Source organism: Taudactylus pleione, unplaced genomic scaffold (genome assembly GCF_031769625.1).
Source record: "Taudactylus pleione unplaced genomic scaffold, aTauple2 ptg000473l, whole genome shotgun sequence".
Classification (NCBI taxonomy): domain Eukaryota; kingdom Metazoa; phylum Chordata; class Amphibia; order Anura; family Myobatrachidae; genus Taudactylus; species Taudactylus pleione.
In genome coordinates this window covers 4789882-4801318 of record NW_028284875.1, presented here as the reverse complement: position 1 = coordinate 4801318, position 11437 = coordinate 4789882, and the positions used below count along the sequence as shown (strand labels likewise).

At 33.3% G+C, this 11437-nt stretch overlaps 1 non-coding gene across 1 annotated transcript; it reads right to left on the bottom strand.

Annotated features, from left to right (window-relative positions):
- Positions 1–4271: 4271 nt before the first annotated feature.
- On the bottom strand, positions 4272–4344 carry TRNAR-CCU (transfer RNA arginine (anticodon CCU)). The gene has a single exon. It is a non-coding gene; the product is annotated as a tRNA-Arg (tRNA).
- Positions 4345–11437: the final 7093 nt, after the last annotated feature.

The following is an 11437-nucleotide window of genomic DNA, read 5'->3' as shown; positions in this document are numbered from 1 at the left end:
GTTACAGTGCAGCAAAACAGATTGATGCAACTCTTTTACCAATAAAGAGGTAGTCTTTTGCATTCCATTTTGTTGACTAACTAAAGTAATGTTTACAGTGCATATGAACCAAAGCAGCTGTGTGTACTGGTACTTAAAAACAGTCATGTTTGTGTTTTTTTTCTGCCTTCATATCAGGATGTTCAGGAAGCAGATGATAATCATTAACTGATGACATTAGAAAAAAAATTACATTTGCTCCAGGTGAGGCTTGAACTCACAACCTCAGCATTGCTCAACAGATACTGTCTTATAAGTCCTGTGCACAGACCGATTGCGCCACAGGAGCACATGGTCAAAGCGCATTATTTTTAGTTGAGTGATTTTAGCTTCGAGTTGACTAAGTAAATTAACTTGGTTTATTAATTTTAAATTAGTTACTTTTTAAATCCACTAAACTACTGCACCCAATACTAAAGTACCTAATAAAAGTAATATTCTAATCATAAGGTAATCAATTATATTGTGCATTTGTGTTATTGCCCAATTTTATGTATCCATAGGTGTATATTGCAATGAATTCATGCCACTGTTGTACAGTTCAATATTATCAAAATTGTAAAATAATTCCTGTTTATTTATCTTAAATAATATTTGGTATAGATATATGTAACTTTAATGTTGCATAGGGAAAATATACAGTATACTACCAAAAATGCAGTATCTCTAAATAAAAATAAGTTAAATCTCACTTGTGCTCTATATTTAAAGGTAAACATTGTTTTTTTGGTCTGTAGCACCTAAATTGTCAGTAAAGTCAGTGTCCAAAGAAATATAAAAAGCAGAAAATTACCCTTTTGATGACAAGGATGAAAGGACTTCAAGAAACCCATCAGCAATTGCAATAGACATTGTTATTTTGTAGCCACTCTGATATTAAATTGCAATTAAAACTTAATAGGTATGTTTTGGTATATATGGATTTTCTGCAATACCATTAAGACAGTCACCTGCATTGAAAAAAAGCATAACTTCTAGAATGAGTATGAGCAACAAAGGGACATGCATCCTAGATGGGACTTGAAGCCACTGTCCCAGGGGATAGTAAACTTTTCAGGAAACTAATCCACAATGTCATTAGGATAAATATCTGCTTTTAGATACTGGGCCATAATTTTGCAAGCTGAACAGTTCCAGATTGTTAAGCAGATTAAAGTTTCTGGTGGAGCCATTTGTGCAGTATGAAGCAAGAATAAAAGGAACATCTCCAAAATTATTTTAATGAAATAAACCTTTCTCCCCAGATGGGACTTGAACCCACAATCCCTGGCTTAGGAGGCCAGTGTCTTATCCATTAGGCAACTGGGGCTTAGTAACATCTTTGAGTGAAACTAATTTTTTCATTAGTATAATCATTAATTGTTGCGATATAGGAAAGCCGTTTATTTGTGTTCTTTGCTTTACAAATCCCAGCATGAAATTTGATTGTACTATCCAGACCTAATAGTGTGGACCCTCATGTTACAGTGCAGCAAAACAGATTGATGCAACTCTTTTACCAATAAAGAGGTAGTCTTTTGCATTCCATTTTGTTGACTAACTAAAGTAATGTTTACAGTGCATATGAACCAAAGCAGCTGTGTGTACTGGTACTTAAAAACAGTCATGTTTGTGTTTTTTTTCTGCCTTCATATCAGGATGTTCAGGAAGCAGATGATAATCATTAACTGATGACATTAGAAAAAAAATTACATTTGCTCCAGGTGAGGCTTGAACTCACAACCTCAGCATTGCTCAACAGATACTGTCTTATAAGTCCTGTGCACAGACCGATTGCGCCACAGGAGCACATGGTCAAAGCGCATTATTTTTAGTTGAGTGATTTTAGCTTCGAGTTGACTAAGTAAATTAACTTGGTTTATTAATTTTAAATTAGTTACTTTTTAAATCCACTAAACTACTGCACCCAATACTAAAGTACCTAATAAAAGTAATATTCTAATCATAAGGTAATCAATTATATTGTGCATTTGTGTTATTGCCCAATTTTATGTATCCATAGGTGTATATTGCAATGAATTCATGCCACTGTTGTACAGTTCAATATTATCAAAATTGTAAAATAATTCCTGTTTATTTATCTTAAATAATATTTGGTATAGATATATGTAACTTTAATGTTGCATAGGGAAAATATACAGTATACTACCAAAAATGCAGTATCTCTAAATAAAAATAAGTTAAATCTCACTTGTGCTCTATATTTAAAGGTAAACATTGTTTTTTTGGTCTGTAGCACCTAAATTGTCAGTAAAGTCAGTGTCCAAAGAAATATAAAAAGCAGAAAATTACCCTTTTGATGACAAGGATGAAAGGACTTCAAGAAACCCATCAGCAATTGCAATAGACATTGTTATTTTGTAGCCACTCTGATATTAAATTGCAATTAAAACTTTATAGGTATGTTTTGTTATATATGGATTTTCTGCAATACCATTAAGACAGTCACCTGAATTGAAAAAAAGCATAACTTCTAGAATGAGAATGAGCAACAAAGGAACATGCATCCTAGATGGGACTTGAAGCCACTGTCCCAGGTGATAGTAAACTTTTCAGAAAACTAATCCACAATGTCATTAGGATAAATGTCTGCTTTTAGATAATGGGCCATATTTTTGCAAGCTGAACAGTTCCGGATTGATAAGCAGATAAAAGTTTCTGGTGGAGCCATTTGTGCAGTATGAAGCAAGAATAAAAGGAACATCTCCAAAATTATTTTAATGAAATAAAGCCTATCACCCCAGACGGGACTTGAACCCACAATCCCTGGCTTAGGAGGCCAGTGTCTTATCCTTTAGGCCACTGGGGCTTAGTAACATCTTTGAGTGAAACTGATTTTTTCATTAGTATAATCATTGTTGCGATATAGGAAAGCCATTTATTTGTGTTCTTTGCTTTACAAATCCCAGCATGAAATTTGATTGTACTATCCAGACCTAATAGTGTAGACCCTCATGTTACAGTGCAGCAAAACAGATTGATGCAACTCTTTTACCAATAAAGAGGTAGTCTTTTGCATTCCATTTTGTTGACTAACTAAAGTAATGTTTACAGTGCATATGAACCAAAGCAGCTGTGTGTACTGGTACTTAAAAACAGTCATGTTTGTGTTTTTTTTCTGCCTTCATATCAGGATGTTCAGGAAGCAGATGATAATCATTAACTGATGACATTAGAAAAAAAATTACATTTGCTCCAGGTGAGGCTTGAACTCACAACCTCAGCATTGCTCAACAGATACTGTCTTATAAGTCCTGTGCACAGACCGATTGCACCACAGGAGCACATGGCCAAAGCGCATTATTTTTAGTTGAGTGATTTTAGCTTCGAGTTGACTAAGTAAATTAACTTGGTTTATTAATTTTAAATTAGTTACTTTTTAAATCCACTAAACTACTGCACCCAATACTAAAGTACCTAATAAAAGTAATATTCTAATCATAAGGTAATCAATTATATTGTGCATTTGTGTTATTGCCCAGTTTTATGTATCCATAGGTGTATATTGCAATGAATTCATGCCATTGTTGTACAGTTCAATATTATCAAAATTGTAAAATAATTCCTGTTTATTTATCTTAAATAATATTTGGTATAGATATATGTAACTTTAATGTTGCATAGGGAAAATATACACTATACTACCAAAAATGCAGTATCTTTAAATAAAAATAAGTTAAATCTCACTTGTGCTCTATATTTAAAGGTAAACATTGTTTTTTTGGTCTGAAGCACCTAAATTGTCAGTAAAGTCAGTGTCCAAAGAAATATAAATGGCAGATAATTACCCTTTTGATGACATTGATGAAAGGACTTCAAGAAACCCATCAGCAATTGCAATAGAAATTGTTATTTTGTAGCCACTCTGATATTAAATTGCAATTAAAACTTAATAGGTATGTTTTGTTATATATGGATTTTCTGCAATTCCATTAAGACAGTCACCTGAATTGAAAAAAAGCATAACTTCTAGAATGAGAATGAGCAACAAAGGAACATGCATCCTAGATGGGACTTGAAGCCACTGTCCCAGGTGATAGTAAACTTTTCAGAAAACTAATCCACAATGTCATTAGGATAAATGTCTGCTTTTAGATACTGGGCCATAATTTTGCAAGCTGAACAGTTCCGGATTGATAAGCAGATAAAAGTTTCTGGTGGAGCCATTTGTGCAGTATGAAGCAAGAATAAAAGGAACATCTCCAAAATTATTTTAATGAAATAAAGCCTATCACCCCAGACGGGACTTGAACCCACAATCCCTAGCTTAGGAGGCCAGTGCCTTATCCATTAGGCCACTGGGGCTTAGTAACATCTTTGAGTGAAACTGATTTTTTCATTAGTATAATCATTAATTGTTGCGATATAGGAAAGCCATTTATTTGTGTTCTTTGCTTTACAAATCCCAGCATGAAATTTGATTGTACTATCCAGACCTAATAGGGTGGACCCTCATGTTACAGTGCAGCAAAACAGATTGATGCAACTCTTTTACCAATAAAGAGGTAGTCTTTTGCATTCCATTTTGTTGACTAACTAAAGTAATGTTTACAGTGCATATGAACCAAAGCAGCTGTGTGTACTGGTACTTAAAAACAGTCATGTTTGTGTTTTTTTTCTGCCTTCATATCAGGATGTTCAGGAAGCAGATGATAATCATTAACTGATGACATTAGAAAAAAAATTACATTTGCTCCAGGTGAGGCTTGAACTCACAACCTCAGCATTGCTCAACAGATACTGTCTTATAAGTACCGCGCACAGACCGATTGCGCCACAGGAGCACATGGACAAAGCACTTTATTTTTAGTTGAGTGATTTTAGCATCGAGTTGACTAAGTATATTAACTTGGTTTATTAATTTTAAATTAGTTACTTTTTAAATCCACTAAACTACTGCACCCAATACTAAAGTACCTAATAAAAGTAATATTCTAATCATAAGGTAATCAATTATATTGTGCATTTGTGTTATTGCCCAGTTTTATGTATCCATAGGTGTATATTGCAATGAATTCATGCCATTGTTGTACAGTTCAATATTATCAAAATTGTAAAATAATTCCTGTTTATTTATCTTAAATAATATTTGGTATAGATATATGTAACTTTAATGTTGCATAGGGAAAATATACACTATACTACCAAAAATGCAGTATCTTTAAATAAAAATAAGTTAAATCTCACTTGTGCTCTATATTTAAAGGTAAACATTGTTTTTTTGGTCTGTAGCACCTAAATTGTCAGTAAAGTCAGTGTCCAAAGAAATATAAAAAGCAGAAAATTACCCTTTTGATGACAAGGATGATAGGACTTCAAGAAACCCATCAGCAATTGCAATAGACATTGTTATTTTGTAGCCACTCTGATATTAAATTGCAATTAAAACTTAATAGGTATGTTTTGGTATATATGGATTTTCTGCAATACCATTAAGACAGTCACCTGCATTGAAAAAAAGCATAACTTCTAGAATGAGTATGAGCAACAAAGGGACATGCATCCTAGATGGGACTTGAAGCCACTGTCCCAGGGGATAGTAAACTTTTCAGGAAACTAATCCACAATGTCATTAGGATAAATATCTGCTTTTAGATACTGGGCCATAATTTTGCAAGCTGAACAGTTCCAGATTGTTAAGCAGATTAAAGTTTCTGGTGGAGCCATTTGTGCAGTATGAAGCAAGAATAAAAGGAACATCTCCAAAATTATTTTAATGAAATAAACCTTTCTCCCCAGATGGGACTTGAACCCACAATCCCTGGCTTAGGAGGCCAGTGTCTTATCCATTAGGCAACTGGGGCTTAGTAACATCTTTGAGTGAAACTAATTTTTTCATTAGTATAATCATTAATTGTTGCGATATAGGAAAGCCGTTTATTTGTGTTCTTTGCTTTACAAATCCCAGCATGAAATTTGATTGTACTATCCAGACCTAATAGTGTGGACCCTCATGTTACAGTGCAGCAAAACAGATTGATGCAACTCTTTTACCAATAAAGAGGTAGTCTTTTGCATTCCATTTTGTTGACTAACTAAAGTAATGTTTACAGTGCATATGAACCAAAGCAGCTGTGTGTACTGGTACTTAAAAACAGTCATGTTTGTGTTTTTTTTCTGCCTTCATATCAGGATGTTCAGGAAGCAGATGATAATCATTAACTGATGACATTAGAAAAAAAATTACATTTGCTCTAGGTGAGGCTTGAACTCACAACCTCAGCATTGCTCAACAGATACTGTCTTATAAGTCCTGTGCACAGACCGATTGCGCCACAGGAGCACATGGTCAAAGCGCATTATTTTTAGTTGAGTGATTTTAGCTTCGAGTTGACTAAGTAAATTAACTTGGTTTATTAATTTTAAATTAGTTACTTTTTAAATCCACTAAACTACTGCACCCAATACTAAAGTACCTAATAAAAGTAATATTCTAATCATAAGGTAATCAATTATACTGTGCATTTGTGTTATTGCCCAGTTTTATGTATCCATAGGTGTATATTGCAATGAATTCATGCCACTGTTGTACAGTTCAATATTATCAAAATTGTAAAATAATTCCTGTTTATTTATCTTAAATAATATTTGGTATAGATATATGTAACTTTAATGTTGCATAGGGAAAATATACACTATACTACCAAAAATGCAGTATCTCTAAATAAAAATAAGTTAAATCTCACTTGTGCTCTATATTTAAAGGTAAACATTGTTTTTTTGGTCTGTAGCACCTAAATTGTCAGTAAAGTCAGTGTCCAAAGAAATATAAAAAGCAGAAAATTACCCTTTTGATGACAAGGATGAAAGGACTTCAAGAAACCCATCAGCAATTGCAATAGACATTGTTATTTTGTAGCCACTCTGATATTAAATTGCAATTAAAACTTAATAGGTATGTTTTGGTATATATGGATTTTCTGCAATACCATTAAGACAGTCACCTGCATTGAAAAAAAGCATAACTTCTAGAATGAGTATGAGCAACAAAGGAACATGCATCCTAGATGGGACTTGAAGCCACTGTCCCAGGTGATAGTAAACTTTTCAGGAAACTAATCCACAATGTCATTAGGATAAATGTCTGCTTTTAGATACTGGGCCATAATTTTGCAAGCTGAACAGTTCCAGATTGTTAAGCAGATTAAAGTTTCTGGTGGAGCCATTTGTGCAGTATGAAGCAAGAATAAAAGGAACATCTCCAAAATTATTTTAATGAAATAAACCTATCTCCCCAGAAGGGACTTGAACCCACAATCCCTGGCTTAGGAGGCCAGTGTCTTATCCATTAGGCAACTGGGGCTTAGTAACATCTTTGAGTGAAACTGATTTTTTCATTAGTATAATCATTAATTGTTGCGATATAGGAAAGCCGTTTATTTGTGTTCTTTGCTTTACAAATCCCAGCATGAAATGTGATTGTACTATCCAGACCTAATGGTGTGGACCCTCATGTTACAGTGCAGCAAAACAGATTGATGCAACTCTTTTACCAATAAAGAGGTAGTCTTTTGCATTCCATTTTGTTGACTAACTAAAGTAATGTTTACAGTGCATATGAACCAAAGCAGCTGTGTGTACTGGTACCTTAAAAACAGTCATGTTTGTGTTTTTTTTCTGCCTTCATATCAGGATGTTCAGGAAGCAGATGATAATCATTAACTGATGACATTAGAAAAAAAATTACATTTGCTCCAGGTGAGGCTTGAACTCACAACCTCAGCATTGCTCAACAGATACTGTCTTATAAGTCCTGCGCACAGACCGATTGCGCCACAGGAGGACATGGTCAAAGCGCATTATTTTTAGTTGAGTGATTTTAGCATCGAGTTGACTAAGTAAATTAACTTGGTTTATTAATTTTAAATTAGTTACTTTTTAAATCCACTAAACTACTGCACCCAATACTAAAGTACCTAATAAAAGTAATATTCTAATCATAAGGTAATCAATTATATTGTGCATTTGTGTTATTGCCCAGTTTTATGTATCCATAGGTGTATATTGCAATGAATTCATGCCATTGTTGTACAGTTCAATATTATCAAAATTGTAAAATAATTCCTGTTTATTTATCTTAAATAATATTTGGTATAGATATATGTAACTTTAATGTTGCATAGGGAAAATATACACTATATTACCAAAAAGTGCAGTATCTTTAATTAAAAATAAATTAAATCTCACTTGTGCTCTATATTTAAAGGTAAACATTGTTTTTTTGGTCTGTAGCACCTAAATTGTCAGTAAAGTCAGTGTCCAAAGAAATATAAAAAGCAGAAATTTACCCTTTTGATGACAAGGATGAAAGGACTTCAAGAAACCCATCAGCAATTGCAATAGACATTGTTATTTTGTAGCCACTCTGATATTAAATTGCAATTAAAACTTAATAGGTATGTTTTGGTATATATGGATTTTCTGCAATACCATTAAAACAGTCACCTGCATTGAAAAAAAGCATAACTTCTAGAATGAGTATGAGCAACAAAGGGACATGCATCCTAGATGGGACTTGAAGCCACTGTCCCAGGTGATAGTAAACTTTTCAGGAAACTAATCCACAATGTCATTAGGATAAATGTCTGCTTTTAGATACTGGGCCATAATTTTGCAAGCTGAACAGTTCCAGATTGTTAAACAGATTAAAGTTTCTGGTGGAGCCATTTGTGCAGTATGAAGCAAGAATAAAAGGAACGTCTCCAAAAGTATTTTAATGAAATAAACCTATTTCCCCAGATGGGACTTGAACCCACAATCCCTGGCTTAAGAGGCCAGTGTCTTATCCATTAGGCAACTGGTGCTTAGTAACATCTTTGAGTGAAACTGATTTTTTCATTAGTATAATCATTAATTGTTGCGATATAGGAAAGCCGTTTATTTGTGTTCTTTGCTTTTCAAATCCCAGCATGAAATGTGATTGTACTATCCAGACCTAATAGTGTGGACCCTCATGTTACATTGCAGCAAAACAGATTGATGCAACTCTTTTACCAATAAAGAGGTAGTCTTTTGCATTCCATTTTGTTGACTAACTAAAGTAATGTTTACAGTGCATATGAACCAAAGCAGCTGTGTGTACTGGTACCTTAAAAACAGTCATGTTTGTGTTTTTTTTCTGCCTTCATATCAGGATGCTCAGGAAGCAGATGATAATCATTAACTGTTGACATTAGAAAAAAATATTACATTTGCTCCAGGTGAGGCTTGAATTCACAACCTCAGGATTGCTCAACAGATACTGTCTTATAAGTACCGCGCACAGACCGATTGTGCCACAGGAGCACATGGACAAAGCGCTTTATTTTTAGTTGAGTGATTTTAGCATCGAGTTGACTAAGTAAATTAACTTGGTTTATTAATTTTAAATTAGTTACTTTTTAAATCCACTAAACTACTGCACCCAATACTAAAGTACCTAATAAAAGTAATATTCTAATCATAAGGTAATCAATTATATTGTGCATTTGTGTTATTGCCCAGTTTTATGTATCCATAGGTGTATATTGCAATGAATTCATGCCATTGTTGTACAGTACAATATTATCAAAATTGTAAAATAATTCCTGTTTATTTATCTTAAATAATATTTGGTATAGATATATGTAACTTTAATGTTGCATAGGGAAAATATACACTCTAATACCAAAAAATGCAGTATCTTTAAATAAAAATAAGTTAAATCTCACTTGTGCTCAATATTTAAAGGTAAACATTGTTTTTTTGGTCTGAAGCACCTAAATTGTCAGTAAAGTCAGTGTCCAAAGAAATATAAAAAGCAGAAAATTACCCTATTGATGACAAGGATGAAAGGACTTCAAGAAACCCATCAGCAATTGCAATAGACATTGTTATTTTGTAGCCACTCTGATATTAAATTGCAATTAAAACTTAATAGGTATGTTTTGGTATATATGGATTTTCTGCAATACCATTAAGACAGTCATCTGCATTGAAAAAAAGCATAACTTCTAGAATGAGTATGAGCAACAAAGGAACATGCATCCTAGATGGGACTTGAAGCCACTGTCCCAGGTGATAGTAAACTTTTCAGGAAACTAATCCACAATGTCATTAGGATAAATGTCTGCATTTAGATACTGGGCCATAATTTTGCAAGCTGAACAATTCCAGATTGTTAAGCAGATTAAAGTTTCTGGTGGAGCCATTTGTGCAGTATGAAGCAAGAATGAAAGGAACATCTCCAATATTATTTTAATGAAATAAAGCCTATCACCCCAGATGGGACTTGAAACCACAATCCATTAGGCCACTGGGGCTTAGTAACATCTTTGAGTGAAACTGATTTTTTCATTAGTATAATCATTAATTGTTGCGATATAGGAAAGCCGTTTATTTGTGTTCTTTGCTTTACAAATCCCAGCATGAAATGTGATTGTACTATCCAGACCTAATGGTGTGGACCCTCATGTTACAGTGCAGCAAAACAGATTGATGCAACTCTTTTACCAATAAAGAGGTAGTCTTTTGCATTCCATTTTGTTGACTAACTAAAGTAATGTTTACAGTGCATATGAACCAAAGCAGCTGTGTGTACTGGTACCTTAAAAACAGTCATGTTTGTGTTTTTTTTCTGCCTTCATATCAGGATGTTCAGGAAGCAGATGATAATCATTAACTGATGACATTAGAAAAAAAATTACATTTGCTCCAGGTGAGGCTTGAACTCACAACCTCAGCATTGCTCAACAGATACTGTCTTATAAGTCCTGCGCACAGACCGATTGCGCCACAGGAGGACATGGTCAAAGCGCATTATTTTTAGTTGAGTGATTTTAGCATCGAGTTGACTAAGTAAATTAACTTGGTTTATTAATTTTAAATTAGTTACTTTTTAAATCCACTAAACTACTGCACCCAATACTAAAGTACCTAATAAAAGTAATATTCTAATCATAAGGTAATCAATTATATTGTGCATTTGTGTTATTGCCCAGTTTTATGTATCCATAGGTGTATATTGCAATGAATTCATGCCATTGTTGTACAGTTCAATATTATCAAAATTGTAAAATAATTCCTGTTTATTTATCTTAAATAATATTTGGTATAGATATATGTAACTTTAATGTTGCATAGGGAAAATATACACTATATTACCAAAAAGTGCAGTATCTTTAATTAAAAATAAATTAAATCTCACTTGTGCTCTATATTTAAAGGTAAACATTGTTTTTTTGGTCTGTAGCACCTAAATTGTCAGTAAAGTCAGTGTCCAAAGAAATATAAAAAGCAGAAAATTACCCTTTTGATGACAAGGATGAAAGGACTTCAAGAAACCCATCAGCAATTGCAATAGACATTGTTATTTTGTAGCCACTCTGATATTAAATTGCAATTAAAACTTAATAGGTATGTTTTGGTATATATGGATTTT